Source organism: Lichenostomus cassidix, chromosome 20, assembly GCF_008360975.1.
Source record: "Lichenostomus cassidix isolate B80296 chromosome 20, HeHo_3.0, whole genome shotgun sequence".
NCBI classification, from domain to species: Eukaryota; Metazoa; Chordata; class Aves; order Passeriformes; family Meliphagidae; genus Lichenostomus; species Lichenostomus cassidix.
The window spans coordinates 10,798,991-10,813,763 of NC_139500.1; the positions used below are offsets into that span (position 1 = coordinate 10,798,991).

The following is a 14,773-nucleotide window of genomic DNA, read 5'->3' on the forward strand; positions in this document are numbered from 1 at the left end:
CTCTATTGTTGCTCAGCTTAATTTATTAAAGCAATGAAAAAGGAAAGGGGGAACAGTTGACACAGCAACCTTCCAAGGCTTTGGTGTTTGAGGAGGCACAGAGAAGAAGGGAAACACCCCTGAGTTTGCCTTTTCCTCCAGGAAAAGGGGTGGGAGGAGGTGGCAGCAGTTTCTATCAAAGTGTGGGATGGTTCAGAGAGGAGCAGCAGAGAAAAACCTTCTGGATGTGCTCAGCCCATGCCCAAATCCCAGAGATTTTAAATGAATTCACTCTGAGAGTTCAGTGTCCTCATCCCGTCCTGAAACGTGTCCAACTAATGCTCCTCTGGCATCCTGTAGCTGAGGTTGTTTTAAAAACTGTCTGTAAGCTTTTATAGCATTCCTTCTGTGGGTTTTTCCTTGGGATCAAGATGGAAGTCTGGAAGCTGATGTTAATTGCTCTTGACTTCAAACAATTCCAGTGGAATATGAATTGATGCTTTGATAAGGTTTTTTTTAGCAAGACTCTTGAGCCTGCCCCTGTTTTGGGGGAGCTGGAATGGGGAGATGCTTAGATTCATTTCTGTATTTTCTGCCCTGATTTGCAAACTAATTTTTATCAGGAACGTAATTTTTGCCCTATATATATTTTTTTCTTTTAGCACAACGCTCGTTTCTCAGCAGCAGCACTGCCACATCCCATGTGCTTGTGATTAAAGCTGCATTCACTTCTGACAAGAGATGATTAAATACAGCCAGATGATTCCAGCCATCCCAGCCGCCGTGGTTCTCTGATTGTTGGTGTGTTTGAACATCTCACAAATGTGAATGAATGTGTTTACGCAGCAGCTATCGTAAAACAGGGAAATGCCAGAGTGTTTTATTGGAGGCACAGAGGGATTAGCTCAGCAAAGGTTATATAAAGAGGTTTTGGCAGGGCCACAAAAAGAATCTAAATTTCCGAATTTCTACTCCAATGCCTTAATCATAAAATCATCTTTTCTCTGAATTCTTTTCTGTCTGCGGTAATTATAGTTTTGGCTGGGTTTATGTCCTTTATGAAAACCTGTCTTTCACACATCTTGTGAAACTGAAGGAAAAATTAAAGAAGATAAAACAATCATAATTTTCCAAGTGTGTAATTCTGGATTCCAGCAGAGGCCTAAAACAAGTAAGGTAATTATTCCACTCAGTTCAGCACCATTTGGAGAATTGGGCTATTTTGTGAATTGTAGTTTTAGAATAAGACACATGGACTGGAAAAAGTTCAATGAGCAGCATGTAAAATGAAACAAATGCTTGCAAAAATCAGTTGAAAGAAAAGGAGCTGTCTGCAAGTGAAGGTGGTTGGAGTAAGATGGGAAAGGTCAACCATGTTGAGAGAAGTTTAAAAAAAAAAGCAAACTAAAAGAAAAATTTTATTATTTCCTTTAGTTTATGGGGAAAATGCCAGAGCGTATTTTCAGGGCTAAATTAATTCTTGGTGCAAACTAAAGATGAAAAGACTTTCCCTGAGGATGGATTTGGCCCACGGGCAGCTCCAGGAGGTCAGGCAGGGAAGCTGCCAGGGAGAGGAGGAGCCAGCTAGTTAAAGGCTCGGCTAGACTGCACCAGCACATTTGTTAGTGATGGTTAATTAACTTGTTCCTGGCAATCAGCCACCGGGCCAGGAGGTGGACTTGATTTGCAAGTCCTGATTGCCAAGAAAGTCACCCACAATTGCCTGTGATCTTGAGGCTTTCTAGTTTTCACCTTGGTCTTGTTATAAATGGTTCTTGCAGGGATTTTTTTATTTATTTTGTTTTTTTAATTCTCTCTCCACAGGTTCTTTTCTTTGTATAACACCATTTTCAGAGTTATTGCTACTGATGTGGTTGAACCTTTGCCACGGTGTGATTTTGGGTGCACATCTTGACCCTGCTGGATGCATGGTGAAATTCTTGGGTTTGGGGCATTTTGGGGAGGATGCTTCATTTTGATGGGGGAGGGACTATTATCTAAAAAGAGAGAGGTGTCAAATCTGTGAGACAGCAGCTGTTACACCTGTAGAAAGAGACTGAGGGGAGTGGGTTTTTGCTGAAGTGGAGAGGAATAAAAGCAAGAAATATTAGCATATAATTTATATTTATAAATTTATAATTTATAAATATTAGCATATAATTTCTGGCAGTTGATGCAGTGCATAATAACTTCAATTTCAAAGCTTCTCATTTCCCTCACTTTTGCCTTATTAAGACTCCAACCTATCTTTAATGGTGGGAATATCACTTTTTGCTTCCTTAATTCTCTGTCTGCAATTGATCTGCATAACCTGCTGGACCTCCACTTGGCTCTTGAGACATGGAAGGTTTATCACTGCACCCTGAGAGACACAAAATTATATCTCAAGCCTTCTATTACAGTGAGTGTGCTATTGTGGTGCTCTGCTTCCTTGTGGTACAAGCAGAATAACAGAAGAGTATAAAATCTTATTTTCAAATATTTATGTCAAGTTCCCAGGGGTGTTCCCAGAGTGTCAGGCAGGTTTCTGCTCAAACTCCTCAATTTCTTTACGTGGGATGTCCTGTGTCCAGACAAAGAAAGAAAAAAGTATGTGTTTTATTATTTAAAAAGGCACATATCCAACTGATTGCTTTATGAAACTAGTTTTTGTAAATATTAATCTTGGGAAAAGGCCTCCTTTGGCAAACCTGGATATTTCTACCCTCAATACATTGTTTAGTGCTGACTTTTCCCTTCATTCTTCTGTCTGTAATAGTGCTATAGACCTTTTTCTTCATGATGTGACTCACCCAGCTTCCAAAGACAAAGTGCAGCTTACTCAAACCATTCTAAATCTATTTATCCAGGCAAATATTTGGACATGTAAAACAGCAGTAAAGTGCTACGATGTCTATCAGGGCAGGAGAGCACACGAAATCTCTGATATTGTCAGCCTCTCCTCGGTGTGTTTTATCTGGAGTTGTTAATTGGCAAAGAGCAGTGCAGAAATTTGATTCCCACCCATATTCCTGCAGAGGCAGTGAGGGAAAGGGTTGAGGTGCATTTTCTCAGCACTGAGTTTGGTTTGCACAGGCTCAGGGCTCCATCAGAGCTGCCTCCCCACCGAGGGGCTCTGAGGTTCAGCTGCACCAAGATCTCTCTCCTCTGTGTCACTGGTTCAGCCTTTAACAGCCAAGAGCTGTCATGAGCTGATGGCTGTGTAATGGATTCCTCAGAGCCAGCTGGTATCACTGCTGAGTTTATCAGGTTCTTACATTTATCTGGAGTCATTTGGGCTCTGAGTCTTACCCTCGGGGATTTCTCACGCAGCTGATGATCAGTTTTGCTCCTTAGCATGACTGGGAAGCCCTGAGAGCAGGTGCTGTCACTGAGCTGGAGCTCTCCTTCAGTGTGACAGGAGGAGAAACAGCTGGGAACATGTGGCAAGGATTGCTGGACTGGTCAGAAAGTCCAATTAAAATTTTATACAAGTCCATTTGATGGGGCTTGAAAATTTCACACTCTAATGACGGGAGAGGTTTCAGCAGAGGTTCCTCCTGTCCCCAGATGAAATTGGCCTTTTTATTCCTGTAGATTTGTTCCCTGAGCTGTTGCCACAGGCTAGTAGAGCCTACCTGGGCTGATGGGAAATATAAGTTGCCATATATGTGGTCAGGAATTTGGCAACATTTCCTTATATGACAGACTGGTGTTTATCCTCCTTTTTATTTTTGTTTTTTGGCTCCCTTTAAACTTTTGGCTGTCTGAATTAATTCATTTCCTATTGATTCTGTAATGAAGACAGAGGCCTGAATTCATACACTGCTTTTTATTTGCATTTTTACCAGAGTTAGTCTCATTTCATCGTAGCTGAAGGCCATTAGTGAGGAGCTGGGTGTCTTGTCTATGCTTCTGCTTCTTGTAGTTTTCCAAAGCTCTATACATAATAAATCAGGCACCCTTTTTTTGCTCCTGCAATTAACTAATCCACAATGTAACAGGAGAAATAGAATTGATTGAATATATCAAGCTTTAAGCCTTAAGAAAAAAATGCAGCAAAATAATGAAACACTTTTGTGGTGATACCTTTCAAAACTGTTGTCCTCGCTCTTACACAGACCCAGCCAAGAAATTAGGATGGATAAAAGATTTTGCCACTATGTCCCACTCCAGTCAATCCTGACCTGGGTTTGAAATGAGCATTGGATGTGACACATCCAGGACTTCATCTTTCTGCTCACCTACAGACAACAACTCCCTCTGCTTCCCTCCAGGAAATTCGTGGTCCAGCAGCAGAACCAGCAGACATCACCTGCCATGAATGGCCTGAGCTGCTGGATGTAGCTATTCCATAGCAAAAGTCTGGGATTTTTGTTCTCCATGGAAACCTCTCAGTCTGGTTGCTTCAGCCTCCTTCTCTGAAGAAGGAAGATTGAAGCAGGAGAAGGTTGAAGGACGTTTCTCAGCAACATCTCTGAAGTTGCTGCCTGGCACTGAGCCATGATAGTCACTCCAATCCACATGAAGCTGCATTCCAACAAGGAAGTGTTTGAGCTCAGTCTGACCTATTTTCTGAAATAAGGCTTTGAAAGTCCTCCCTTGCATAATGGGTTGTGTTGGCACAGCACCACCAAAGCAAAGTTGGATCCTGGGTTCCCTCTGTACCAGCAAAGTCCTCCTGGCTCAAACTGCTTCTGCTAAACTAAACCCCATTTTCTTTAAAATATGCTTGTCATTTACAAGGCACTAAATGCTGCAATTTCCTCCAAATGGATAAACAGAATTGGCAGTTCCATCTCTCTGTTATTGTTTCCCAACTTCCAAGCACACCTACAAAATATTGCCTGCAGCACATTGGAGATGATTAAAAAGATTTCTTTTTTTCTTTGTTTTTTTGCAAAGATGAAGGATTTTATACCTCTCTGCTAAATGTAAAAAGTATTAATTGAATGAAGTATTACTTTTCAGTAGAGGAACAAATGTAGCTTAAAATGTATGTAAAGATGTTGGAATTTTCAGATGACCTGATAATGTAGGAACTATAAAACACAAAAAATACTTAATTATAACATACACATTTGAAAAGGAAAAACAACTCCTGTAATTTGATGCATTCTTCACTTTAATAGATATTTCCTCAATTTCACTGAGCCTTGGTGTTTTGTGTTGCAAATAGCTCACATGTCCTGTATTTTCCATGTATTAAGCAATGCCATTTTTGCTGTTTGTTTGCCACTTTCAGAAGCTTCTTTGCAGGCTGAAGAGCACCTTCTCCTGAAGGTGTCTGCAGAATCTGGGAGCTGTTCCACACCTCTGAGAGTGACAAATTGCAGGAAGGACTCCACAGGTCAACCCCAAAGTAGACAACTCCTCGGGGAAAGTGAAGGTGAGTTTTGCTTGGTTGTGATAATGAGAGCTGAGCGATTACTTCAGCATTTAACACCTAAAGAGGTTAGGACAGGGGTGACAGCAGTTTTTGCCTCTGGGTTAATCCCTGCAGTGCTCTGTGGCAGATCCTTGGGGTACTCAGTGCTCTGGCATCTGGCCTGGCACCGCTGGCTCTGTAGATGTAAATCAGGAGCAGAGCTGCCCTCTCTGATCTCGGATGAGGAAAGTGTTTATTTTTACTGGTAAAAGCAAGCTCTCCCTTCAGCTGTCACAGCCTGGGTCAGGAAAGCAGAAGGCTCTGTTTCCTTGGGAGCTGCTTTGCCTCTCTGCTGGGAATCAGCCAGGCATTAGTCATGGTTTTGCTGGGAGCCCTCTTTGCCCTCTCCAAATAAATGGCTTTGGAAGGGGAGGGCAGGGCTGGGAGCCCTGGAAGGGATGAGGCTCCTTCCAGCCAAGCTCTGCTTGGGATGAGTGATTTACAGAGCAGGGAGGAAGCTCTGGGGAACACATCTCCCACGGCTGAGCTGGAGTTCAGCTGATCTCATTTCCCCTGGGGTTGCTGGGGGATGGTGGGATGAGGCTTGGTCCCTGTGCAGGCTGTGTCAGAGGGGACTGCAGGCACACTGCTGGGCAGAGCAGGGAGACACTGTGCTCTCCATCCCCTATCTTCTGGCTGTTGGGAAGCATTCATCAAAACCCATCGTGTTTGGGAGGCACAGTTGTGCTGCACTCCTCTTTCTGAAACAAATGCCAGGAATTCTGCCTGAGCAGGGGAAGGAAATGTATTATTCCTTATCCTAGACCAGAGGAGAAGGTCAAGAGGCTGTAGCAACTTCCACATGAGAGCAGTGCTGCTGGCAGGATGGGGCAGCTGACCTGATCTCTTGCTACCATGCTGGAATTGTGGAGGGAACGATGGACAGTGGGAACAAAATCCTTCAGGACACATCTTTCTGTGCCTGTAGTCTTACACTAGTAAAACATCTTTCTGGATGTTTTACTAGTGTAAGAACTCACAGGAATCCATGGGAACCAGTGGGAGTGCTCTGCTGCTCCCTTAGGACAGGATTGCACCCTGGTTCTTCAGTCACTTTTCTGTTTGTCACTGCCTTTTTCACCTATTTTCACTAACTGTCCTCTCCACTCACTGTTCTCACCTGATATAGGAGATATTTGCTGCTGTCAGGCCCAGAGCAGCCAGGGACTCCTCTGAGGAACTCTGCCCATTGGAGAGGTGGGAAGTGATGACATCCTCAAATAATGGAAATTCTCAAGGTATTTTCCCCCTGCCATTTCTACACCAAACTAACCAGGCTTACTTTCCATAGCATCTAGCTTGCTTTCCTCGAGAATATTTGTTTCTCCTTAAGTATTTTTTGTGTTAATTCACACTTAAAAATGGTTAGAAATTTTGATTTTCTCGATAGGAGAATTGCACATAATGTTCCTGGGTCAGTCACAAGGAGCTGGCTGATGTTTGCCTTTTATTCTTGTGCTTTTGCAAACTGCATTGGAACAGACCCTACAAAAGCCATGCTCCTTTTCATTCTCAGAGTAATAAAGGTTCCAGTGCCAAGCTCAGACCCAGGGCTGGCCTGACCTCTGCTGAAGGAGTTGGGATGAGGCTTCCACTGCCAGCCCATCTCCCATTTGGCCCTGCACCTCTGGAAAAGGGGAAGAAGCCTCTTGAAAAGAAACAACACCGTGACATTTTCCCACTGATCTGCCATTAACCTCTGCATAGCTTAAAGCAATATTGCACACCAACCAAGATCAGCAGATACTTTTCCAAAGGCAGCCAAAAACTGTTCTTCATCTGCTCAGATCTCTGCTGCCTGGGGCTATCTGAGTCATTCTTCCTGCTAAAGTCTGAGGATGATTTCCTTTCTCTTACTGTGAAAAGTTTACACTTGGAAGACTCATGCTTGAAGGACCAAAAGACATTTAGTTTGGCTGTGCATTAAAAGAGCTCAGGGTCCTCATTGCTTCATTGCTTTATGCTGGTTGCTACAAACCAGCTTCCTCCCAGCTACTGCTGCTGCTGAAATCTGTGCTGGGTCTCTGTGCACTGACATTGCTGCAAAATGTAGTTTGCACCAATTGTTTCCTGTGCTGGAACAGCCTGCATGTAAAAAAAAAAAAAGAAAAATAATCTTTTCTCCAATTCACATTACTAAATTTGTACCATGTGGGTGTTTGGCTGTATTTTCCTATTTTAGTGACTTGGAAAACATCTCAGAGGGCAAGAGGAAACATCAGGGATGCAAGAAGGAGAATGAGGGATGCAGTGTGGAGGGATGAGGTGTTCCTAGTGTGGCTTAAGTGTTACATTAACACAAGGTTTGTAGAGAGAGATAAAACCTTTAACAGATAGAGACACGGTCAAGGAAAAGAAAATGCATTTAAAACTTTCTGTAGGTTTACTTTCCATAGCATCTAGCTTGTTTTCCTTGAGAATGTTTGTTTTTCCTTAACTTTTTTTTTTTTAATATCATACATAAAAATGGTTGGAAATTTAGATTTTCTTGATGGGAGAATTGTATACAAGCCTTTACTTTCACCTATGTTTTTAATGGAAAAAATTCTGCTGCAACTTCCCTTATTTACTGGTGGTACTAACAATTTTCTGGGTTGGTTACTGAGTGCAAACTGAAAAATAATAATTCCATTAAAACTGGGAGCATCTCTGAACATGTCCTTTTGTAGAACAGACCCCTTTTCTATGAGGCAGTGAAACTTTTCACTGGAAATCTTTTAATCTGTCTTGATTTGATTTCTGCCTTTTGTACATTTTGGTTCTGGTTCCCAACAAATCATTTTGCATTTGCCTGTGTCCCCTTCTTCCCTATCTGCCTCACTCTAATGGGAAATAAATCTCCAAGCTCTGTTCTATTCCTTACCATCCCCTGGTCTTCTGCTCTCCCTGAATCACTGGGAAGGTACAACTCCATTTATAAAACACTAAAAGTATCATTGATATTTTTTCCCACAATCCCCTTTGACTGGTGTCAGATACAGAAAGAGTGAGAAAATAAACCTCAAGGATAAAAAAGAAAATCCTTGTGGTTCTGTGTGCAGTGAGGATAAGATCCTTTTCCAATACAGATGGGTGATCTGGCTTGTCTCCCCTGTCCAGCTATTTGAGGAGAGGAGAGGAGAGGAGAGGAGAGGAGAGGAGAGGAGAGGAGAGGAGAGGAGAGGCTGGGCTATAGGGTGACTTTATTGTGGCCCTTTGGTACCTGGAAGGGCTCCAAGAGAACTGGGGAAGGACTTTTGTCAAGGGCATAGAGAGACAGAACAAGGGGTAATGGCTTCAAACTGGCAGAGAGTAGGTTTTGATCAGATATTAGGAAGAAATCCTTCCCTGTGAGGGTGGGAAGGCCCTGGCACAGGGTGCCCAGAGAAGCTGTGGCTGCCCCTGGATCCCTGGCAGTGTCCAAGGCCAGGTTGGACAGGGCTTGGAGCAACCTGGGACAGTGGAAGGTGTCTCTGGATGGTCTTAAGGTCTCTTCCAGACCAAACCATTCTGGGATGCTCTGAACCAGACCTCATTTCAGTGCTCAGCACAGGCCTGGAGAGTCAAGGGCACTGTCAGCTCCCAAAGGCTGGTGAGGGATCTTTCTTTACTGAAAGGCATCCCAACTTTTAGAGTTCCCACTCAGCAGCACCAATTCCCCCAGCTCTGCAGTGGATCTGTTCATTTTCAGCTGCCCCAAGCACATTCAACTGCTGCCAGAGGCACTGAGCCATTCTGCCAGCATGGGGCAGGAAATGCAAAGGAAAAGGAGGAGAAAACATTCAATTCCTGTCAGGTAGATGGAAATTTGGTTTTCCTCCTGCTCTCTCCTGCCTCCTGGAGAGCACACCGTGTGTAGAAGGTGACTTTTGCCTCCTTCCTCCCCACCCGAGCTGGGAGGATGGGGCTGACACGTGTGCTGACAGAGAGACACCAGCGGGAGCAAACTGGGCTTGAACTTGCTCCAGAGAAAATCGGTGTGAGGTGTGAGCAGGCTGGGCTGAGGCAGGGAGAGCACAGATCTGGGCAAATGTTTGTGTCATCTGCAAACGTCACTGCGAGGGACACAGCAACAGATGAGCTTTTTGAACTCTAGAGGTTAATGCAGAGAACATGAAAGAGTGCTCTGTGTTTGGCTTTTGAAGGCTGCTCTTATTTGGGGGGAGTTTGGGTGGAAGCAGATTAATCACTACTACCTGGATTTTTTTTTTCCTTTCATCTTCTTCTTTACTTTTCATTTTATTTGATTTTCAAGTTGATTTCTTGCTATATTTTTTCCCCCACAGGCAGTCCCTGAATTCTTGATATTCACCAAAATGTTAGCTATTGTATGTGCTCAGACTTCATGGTATGGGTGGAAATTAGGCAGGATAGATATGGAAACAACTTAAAGCAGTAGAAACTGTTTATGAGAATAAACCTCTAATCACAAATCCCAGATGTAAAAAAAAAAAAAAAAAGAGAAATTTAAATGCAAGAACTTTGAAAACATATACTTTCCTGTCCAAATAACACTTTCAGGTTGATCTCCAGGAAAGGCCACAGTAACTCATTAACTCATCACAATTTAATGAAGAGCTCTGTGGTCTGGCCACATCCATCACTGCCACTCTGCTCTGAACAAACTCCCTGACTTCCTGAAGATGCACAAACCTGAGCTCTGCTTCCAGGCTGGCAGGAGCTTCCTTCCCAACACCTTATTTTAAAATATGAAGAATATTTTTTTAAGCATTAAATGAGTACCATATTAGCGCTCTCTCTCCCAACCACAGCACCACCATGCCTCTCCATCCTTTGACCTTAGACAAAGTCCAGATGACAGTTCTGTCCCCGGGGTTAGGGACAAAAACACTGGAAATACATGATTTTTCTCTAATACGTTTGGCAAACAAGGTAATGGCTGCCAGTCCTGCAGGTTTCATTAGTCTGTCTGTGTCCACAGCAGGCTGATCCTGCCTGTCCCCTTGCAAGGGGCTGCATGCCAGCACCATCCATCTCTCACTGTCCTCTGGGCTGCAGAGCCCAGGTTTTAATGGACACAGCCTGGGCAGGTTCAGGAGGTGCCTGCTGGAAGGAGCAACTCTGAACATCCTGAAGGATGGATGAGCATCAGGCAGAGCCACAAATTATTGTCTGTCTAAGGTCAGGGGATGTAAGGGCAAGCTGCTGTCATGGCAGATTGAGAGAAATCATTACTGTACTCTGTGTTTAATCCCAAAATATTCCTTACATCTTAAAGTAAGAAGCCTGGAAGGCTCCCCACCAGCTCCATTTTGACATATTCCAGCAGAACTTTGCTGCTTGATCTGGGGGGTGATGTATGGTAATTTTATCAAAATTTTGCTACCAAAACTGCTGCCTTATGTTTATTATGTTTCTAGTTGGATTATGAACATGGTTGAAGAGTTAATTTACCTTGTGGGAAGTTCCTTCCCTGTTTGGCTTTGCTGATCTTCCTTTGCTGTTTTGTCTTTTATGGCAAGGAGATTTGTTTTCCAACATGCAGCATCTCTCATTCATTTGAGTTTTTGCTTCTAGACATTTCCCTTGTTTGCCTCCAGGCTGATACATCCCACCCTGGCTGGAGTAAGCTGTGCCACATCATCAGAGCTGTTGGGCTACTGAAGCAAGGCTTTGTTTGCCACTGTTTGTCCTTTTCTGGAGCCAGGTTCTTGCCAGGGGTTTGTGCATTTGGTGCCCTGGGGGTCTGGGCTAGGAGAGAGGAATGGTTTTAAACGCCTTGTGATTTCTGTGGTAGCTCTAAATGGCCTATGGATAATGATGGCAGGACTATATCCTGTAGCTGAATTATCTTCTGCCTTCTCAAAGCCCCAGTTGCATTTAAAACCAAACTAACAGCTCATCCAAGCAAGTATCCAGCTTTTCCCCCTCTTCCTTCCACCCCTTCCTCTCTCAACTTGTTCATCTCACTTCATCCTCTCCCACCTGCTTTCCCTACATCTGCTTTTCAGCTGCTCCAGGCCATGATGAGACACCACACATCCCTGCCAGCACTTTCAAAGGATTTGTTGAATGTCAGTACGACTTTGGGACACCTTTTTTTCCAAAAATACCTTTGTTTCAGTAGGAGTCCTGTTGGCAGGCCCTGTAACATTTTCAAAAGGCTTTTTGGACATTTTCCAAAGGACCTGTGTAGTGCAGGAGCTCAGATCTCAAGAGCAGGAGTACAGAGGAGAGCCTTGGTCCCTAATGTATTTAAAATCACTGCCTGTTGTCCTGATGCAATCCACTCAGAGAATGAAACCTCTGCACATAAGGATTTGCATTTCTCTTCTGTAGTCAAAACGAGAAAATGATCTGTTTATGGGGACAGTGAGTTTGCTGTGTTTGTGCTTGCTGAATGAGTTTTCTGTCAGATTGGAGATGGAGTTAAAAGAGAAATATTCAGGGTTTTGTGGTGGACTAAAAGTGTGCTTTTCCATCTGTTTGAGCAGGAGATCAACATGGCTGCTCTCAGGGTGTACCTTTCCTCCCCAGAAGAAACAAAAACTTTGAAGCAGATTCTAAAAGCCACTGTTTCTCTCCAGAACTGCCACAGACCAAGCTGTAGACCGTGGGTTTTGGGACTGTGAAGCTTCTCTGGAACTGCTGTATGAACCTCTCCTGCACTGATGAGGCAGGGAGAGGCTGTGATGTCTGAACAGGTGGAGCAGAGGACGGTTAGAAACCAGCCAGTTATGGGAAATCTGAGTCATGAAAACCATTGGATAAATTTAAATACATTATTCTAGCTTGGAGGAGGAGACCATCTGGGTAAGTTGAAGGATGTGTGTCTTGCTGAGGGAAGAGTTATTTCAAATGACAAAAGAACTGTCCTGAGCTGGAAAAATCTGCCAGACCCAAGATTAAAAAACAGCTTAGAGTGACACTGATTTAATGTTTGCATGTAAAAAATCTAGCTAAGGGCCATCATATTAAAATATTTTTAAAATACTTTTGCTGGCATTTGCCAGTTATGTAAAGCAGGAAGGCCTGCAAATTTCATCAGAACTTCATATTATAATGTTCCTTCTAGAGATTTTTTAAAAAATCATGTATTTGAACTCTGAATTCCATGATGGCTCTGCTTCAAACAAAAAGCTGTGAAAGAAATGGGAAGATCTCCCTGGTTGCAGTGGGCTCAGACAGGCTTTTCACTTGTTTTTCAGAGTTCAGGCTCTGCTTTGCCACCTGGCTCAGCCCTGAAGTGGCAAACCAGGGGTGATGGCTGGGCAGGCAGGTGTCTCCTGAAGGACATCCAAGGACACTGAGGTCACAGCCAGGTGTCTCCTGAAGGACATCCCCGTGTGCCACAGGACACAGAGCTCACAGCCAGCTGTTCTGGCTCTGCCTCCTGGCACTGCCCTCACACAACATGCACCTGATATGGCAGCACTCTGCTCAGGCAGAGCCCAATCCATTTATCTTAATTTTCCCCAGGAGCAGGGCCTGATGGCAGAATCCTTGCTGGAAGCCAGCTGAGACCCAGCTGAGAGGAGGGAGAGGCAGAAGGATGTGCTGGTGGTCCCAGGTTGGAATGGAAAGTGGGGTGAGCAGTTCGTGGTTTGTCCAGCACTGAGCTGGGATTGAGACTGAGGAAATGAAGATGGTGTGAGGGAAACCAGCTGGAATCAATGACTAAATCCCTCTGGCCATGTTGATGGACTGATCAGCCATAAAGTGTGCTGTAAAAGCACCCTGTGTCATCCCCTCCTGTTACCCCCTTGGGAAGTGGCCTGCACAGCTCGCTGGTATCACCACTGCTGGGGAGTCAGGGACAACAACAGCCCCCACTGATGGGGACCCAGGGACAACAACAACCCCTGCAGAGATTCCTCCAGACCCAGAGCCAGATCCACCCCCAGCTGGGGGATCCAGGTGAGGTGCTATGACAGAAGAGGATTTACAAAAACTATCTATGCATTTACAGCTGCAAAGGCCCATGGGACTTCCTCTCCCTGCTTGCTTTAGGCAGACATGGTAATTCTGAGTTTTACTCTATTTTTTACAAGCATAGATCTCAAAACCCTATGGTACAGACTCATCATTACCACCTTACAGATGGGGTTGCTGAAGCAGAAAGAAGGGAAATGACTTCCCTGGAACCATTAACTGGGCAAATGACAGGGCTAAAAATAGAGCCCAGATCCTCCACCTTTCATCCAACCCACTGCCATCCCTGTCTCAGAGCAAAGATGCCAAGGGAGTTGGTTAAAGCAGGTAGCAGCTCTTTAACTAATACAGGACCTGAATGCTCTGGGTAAGATGCTTTAATGAGATGTTCCACCAAGATTGCTCCAGTAAGCCAACATATTTTTGAAGAAAAAATGGTTGACAGAAAGGCCAGCGAGCCACATATGGCTGCAGTGCATGTCAATCACACCACCCTAATGTGTTCAGAAGTTCCAAATGCCTTTCAAAGCTAATGGTCTGTGCACTAATAGCTGCTGGCCCTGACATCCAGGCTAGCAGCTGGTGCCCCTAATTGGTAGCCCCGAGGATGAGCAGTGGCCAGGCGCTGCATTCCAGGGGCAGAGGATGGATGAGGAACCCTGCCTTGCTAATTCCATCCTTCAGCATGGTCTTTAATCAAAATGAAAAGTCAAGAGAGCATGAGGGGGTAACAAACAGCAGCTTTGCCTGATGAGCAGCGTCCAGCTCAGCCAGAGCTCACAGCCCTGCCTGGGACAGCCCTGCCAGCAGCAGCTTGTGGAGCTGCCTGAGCTGCAGCTGTTCTCCTTCCCCGTGGTGTGTGCTGGACAATGCTGCAAATGGCTCCACAGAACCATCCCTGGACTTTTTGGGGATGCAGCTTATTTGAGGGGTGAATGTCAAGCTGTGGAAAAGCATCTAAGCACCTCCAGCGAAGCCCAGCCTGTCTGACTTGGGCTTGTAACACCCTTTTCTCCTTCTTTTCTCCTTCTTTTCTCCTCCTGGGCTCTGCCTTGCTGGGTGTGGAGGAGCCTTGCAGGGCCATGGCAGGAAGAGCAAGAGCACTGAAATGGCCAAGGAAGGCTGTCAGGGAGCTGAAGCTGTTCAAGGAGATTCCAGGCATTGCTGAAGGAAGGATGGAATGATCCAGCCCACAGCAGGAGGGTGGTTTGAAAGCTGATGTGTTACTTGAGCTGTGCAGAGCAGTGGGTATCACCTGTTTCCTTGATGGCAGGAGGTTACAAGCAGCCTCTGATGTCCATTTTTAACCCAGCAATTAAAATTTGGATGTTCCCTGTTGATTTATAAGCTGGAATTAGCCCATGTGAATACCCTCTGCCTCTGTCCCCTCCAGAGCTGGGGTGGCTCAGACACAAAGTCCCTGCAGCTGCTGAGGATCTCCTGCTGATGCTCTGCAGATGATCTAGGACCCAATCCTGTCTTCTGGGTGAATTTGGGATCATTTCAGATGGATAA

General features: G+C 44.7%; 1 long non-coding RNA gene across 3 annotated transcripts in view; it reads left to right on the forward strand.

Annotated features, from left to right (window-relative positions):
- Positions 1–2,060, forward strand: part of LOC146428829 (uncharacterized) — a 79,072-nt gene extending 77,012 nt beyond the window's left edge. For 2 of the 3 annotated variants that reach the window (XR_014855966.1, XR_014855964.1), the window contains exon 4: positions 642–1,144. This is a non-coding gene — a long non-coding RNA (uncharacterized LOC146428829). Of the gene's footprint in view, positions 1–641; positions 1,145–1,803 lie in introns of those variants that run through there. The other variant, XR_014855965.1, reaches the window with a different exon arrangement.
- Positions 2,061–14,773: the final 12,713 nt, after the last annotated feature.